Consider the following 4,655-nt stretch of genomic DNA (forward strand, 5'->3'; position numbering starts at 1 on the left):
TCCGCCGGGAGCGATTTTGTCCTCCCTTCACCTCAGGAAACATTCGGCAATGTCTAGAGACATTTTTGGTTGTCGTAATGGGAGAGGGTATGCAACTGGCTGTAGTGGGTAGAGGCCAGGGATGCTGCTAAACATCCTGCGATGTGTGGGACAGCCCCTCGCAAGAGAGAGTTATCCTGCCCCAATATCAATGCCAATATCAATGCCAGGGTTGAGAAAGCCTGATCTCATGTCAGCATTAAAACCTTGTAATGAAAAGAGGACATTTCGGCCGGGCGCGGTGGCTCACGCCTGTAATCCCAGCACTTTGGGAGGCTGAGGTGGGCAGATCGTGAGGTCAGGAGATCGAGACCATCCTGGCTAACATGGTGAAACCCCGTCTCCACTTAAAATACAAAAAAAAATTAGCCGGGCGTGGTGGCGGGCACCTGTAGTCCCAGCTACTCGGGAGGCTGAGGCAGGAGAATGGCGTGAACCCGGGAGGTGGAGCTTGCAGTGAGCAGAGATTGCGCCACTGCACTCCAGCCTGGGCGACAGAGTGAGACTCCGTCTCAAAAAAAAAAAAAAAAAAGAAACAGAAAAACAAAAGAGGACATTTCAGGAACAGCAAGAAAGGGGTTGTAGGACATGGCGGGCTGTGCCCTTTCTCTTCCTTTATTTTTTACTTTTTGATACATTCTATTTGTACATATTTATGGGGCACATGTGAAATTGTGTTATGTGCATAGAATGTGTAATGATCAAGTCAGGATGTTGGGATACCCATCACCCGACCACTTCTATGTGTTGAGTACATTTCAAGTCCTTTTCTAGCTATTTAGAAAACTATAATACCTTGTTGTTCACTAGAGTCACCCTACTCTTCTATCAAACATTAGAGCGTATTCCTTCTATCTAACTCTACGGTTGTACCCGTTCACCAACCTCTCTTCGTCCCCACCCCCACCCACACACCCTTCCCAGCCTCTCGTAACCACCATATACTCTCTACGGCCATGAAATCATCTTTCGTGGGATCATGCAATGTTTGTCTTTCTGTGCTTGGCTTACTTTACTTAACATAATGACCTCCAGTTCCATCCACATTGCTGCAAATGGAATGACTTCCTTCTTTTTTACTGTGTCCATTTTCAAAGCAAGTTTTGAAAGACAAGAGAAGGAGCTCTGAGAGTTGATTATGGCCATGCCTGAAAAGGGGTCTCAGTCAACTAATGCCATTGTGGACATTCCTGTCCCAAGCAGAAGGCTTTAGGTCACAATATGTCCAAATGTCCAATACATCTCCCACCTATGATCCATTGGAAAGAAAATAAACCTCGGGACCCCCAAAATCACTAAGCCACATGGAAAAGTCAAGCTGGGAACTGCATTGGGCAAACCTTCCTCCCATTCTATTCCTAAATAAGATAGCTTTCTTAAGCTTTTTTAAGCTTTAAAAAGGTTTTAAAAAGCTACATTCCTCACAATTTGCCCATGAGGAAATTCCTTGTGGAAAAAGGACAGGCAGAAGTCAGAGTCACCCCTCTGCTGACATGAGACAGGTGCGTATCTGATTGCCTCATTTGCCATATTGTTTCACTGGGCCACACTGAGGCATGAGTGACTATTCTTGTAAATTGCGTATTTGGTGAAAGGCTAATCGGAAACTCGAAAAAATGCACCTGTTTGTCTCTTATCTACCTATGACCTGGAAGCCCCCTTCCCTTCTTCGAGTTGTCCCACCTTTTAGGACCAAACCAATGTACATCTTGCATAGATTGATTGATGTCTTCTATCTCCCTAAAATGTACAAAATCAGCCTGGGCCCTGACCACCTTGGACACATGTCATCAGGACCTCATGAGACTGTGTCATAGGTACATCCTTATCCTTGGCAAAATAAACTTTCTAAATTGATTGGGACCTGTCTCAGATACTTTTTGATTTAGAATCCTAACTTCTGACTTGTATTTGGGTCTCTGCAGACTAACTTCTATATTATTCCTAAGACTTTGTCTAGTTATTCCTGATTTTCATCAGTCTTCAAATATTCAAAAACATTTCATTTCACTGAAAAAAAATAAAGACAAAAGTAGTTGATATCAGAATTTTAAACTGCAATGCATTAGTTGAAAATAATTTTTTAAGGATATCTATGGTCAGTTTAAAAGAAAGGTCTATTTAATCTCAAAGAGTTTCTATGTAGTCAAGACTTTTATTCTAGGCTGGGCACGGTGGCTCATGCCTGTAATTCCAGCACTTGGGAGGCCAAGGCAGGTGGATCGCTTGTGCCCAGGCATTCCAGACCAGCTTGGGCAACACAGCAAAACCCTGTCTCTACAAAAAATACAACAATTAGCCATGCGGAGTGACATGCGGCTGTATTCCTAGCTATTCAGGAGGCTGAGGTGGGAGGATCACCTGGTGGCTGCGTTGAGTGGAGATCACACCACTGTACTCTCGTCTGGGCGACAGGAGTGAGACCTTGTCTAAAAAAAAATTATTCTACTTTTATTTGAATAGACAAAATTTTTTTGAATCCTGATACTATTTCAAAGACCTTAAAGATTTCACTAACTAGCTAAATCAAACTTATGAAAATATTATTTGGTTTTCCAGTGAAGCATTTCTCTTATTTAGAGCCTTTCTGTTTTTCTCAATAGGGTTGAAGAGTTATCCTTATCTTCTTTTTATTGGGGCTTAAGAAGAGAGATGAGGTTCCATGGAGTAAACAATACAAGGATATAAGGACCTCATATAATCTCACATATCCATTTTCCATGAAAGCCATTCTTGGCACGAATTTGCCATTCTATGTTTGAGCCTCATAAAAGGCAATGCATCATAAATATGAACTTTTTGGGTAGCTGGAATGTGCTTAACTTTAAACAGGAAACTCAAGAAAACAGCTAGGAACTCTTTATGCCAGGATAAGTCAAAGGCACTGGCAATAGATCAAATAAAAATATCTGAGTAAATGCCTTCCAGATAGAACATCACCCTAGTTCTTCTGCACTTTACAAAAAGATCTGTTCTCAGTTCACATTCCCTTAATTCCCTGTCATTTCTCCCCGGTCTTCCAAATATGTTTTTAAAATTATGATTCCATGTATAAACACAAGATAGTATTTTGCTTTTCTATGAAAAATTGAGAGCCTTCTCTGAACCATAAAAGTATCTTTCTCCAAAATGTATTCAAATCAGGCATATTGAAAACTGTTTTGTGTTCGTGTTGTGAGGGTTTTTAGGGGACCGCACAGAGACCTTCAGCACTAGTTAGTGCCTTACGTTCTAAATGAGGAAACGGAAGCCAAGGACCTGCAGGTGGCTGGGGACTGTGCACAGGCTGGTTCCGCTCAAGTCACATGACTCGTCAGCCAGTGAGTAGGTCTGGGTAGCAGCAGGCATGGATGAACATGCCCTCCATAGGCTTTCAGACCTTCTTCAAGGCCAAAGGGAAGGCCTTCATGGAAACGTAATTATGTGAAACACCCCAGAATTTTTTCACAAACTTTCCTGCCTATAAACGCCAGGTCCTACCACTGGAAGACTCCCTCCAGGACAAAACCACCCTTTCCTTCAGGGATGTGACGTGCTGTGCTTTCGTTGACATGTCACTTCCTAGCTCTCCATTCGGGTCTGTGTCCCAGGACCTAAAGAAAGCTAAAAGAAGCCGGTCGTGGTGGCTCATGCCTGTAATCCCAGCATTTTGGGAGGCTGAGGCTGGCGGATCGTTGGAGATCAGGAGTTTGAGACCAGTCTGACCAGCATGGTGAAACCCTGTTTCTACTAAAAATACAAAAAAAAAAAAAGAAAAAAGAAAAAAAAAATAAGCTGGGCGTGGTGGCGCGGGCCTGTAATCCCAGCTACTCGGGAGGCGGAGGCAGGAGAATCACTTGAACCCAGAAGGCGGAGGTTGCAGTGAGCTGAGATCGCGTCGTTGCACTCCAGCCTGTGCGACGAGAGACTCCATCTCAAAAGAAAGAGAGAGAGAGAGAGAGAAAGAAAGAAAGAAAGAAAGAAAGAAAGAAAGAAAGAAAGAAAGAAAGAAAGGAAGGAAGGAAGGAAGGAAGGAAGAAAGAAAGAAAAAGAAAGAAAGAAAAGAAAGAAGCAAGCAAGCTGAAATAGCTTAGTTTTCTGTTTTAAAAAATAGACTTTTAGTGTTCACAAGGAAGAATAAAAAAAAAAAAGCTTGGCCTTAGGAGGAATCCTATCTGCATAGGCCTCTGAGAGGCAGCGTTACCTGAAGGGAAACTGACTGCGCAAGAACCAGGTACTTAGGAGCTGTCTGTACTTTGCTTCCCACCCGTCCACTCTCCCCCAGCAGCCAAAGTCTCCTCCCTCCATTATATTGCAAATCAATGAATCCATTAGACTTTCCATGTTTTCTTTTTAAACTTTGAGATTCAAAGTCAGCTAGAATTAATGGTTAACAGCTGACAGGTGAAAGTGTGGTTAAATGCAGCTTTGGCTAGCAGGCACATTGCGTGACTGCTAAGGCACACAGGCAAAATCAAGTTCTACAGCCGTCCCTGTGTATGTCACTTGTTTGAATACGAAATAAAATTAAAAAAATAAATTCAGTGTATTGAGAAAGCAAGCAATTCTCTCAAGGTATATTTCTGACATACTAAGATTTTTAACGACTTTCACAAATATGCTGTACCGAGAGACAA

Source organism: Gorilla gorilla, chromosome 3 (assembly GCF_029281585.2).
Source record: "Gorilla gorilla gorilla isolate KB3781 chromosome 3, NHGRI_mGorGor1-v2.1_pri, whole genome shotgun sequence".
Classification (NCBI taxonomy): domain Eukaryota; kingdom Metazoa; phylum Chordata; class Mammalia; order Primates; family Hominidae; genus Gorilla; species Gorilla gorilla.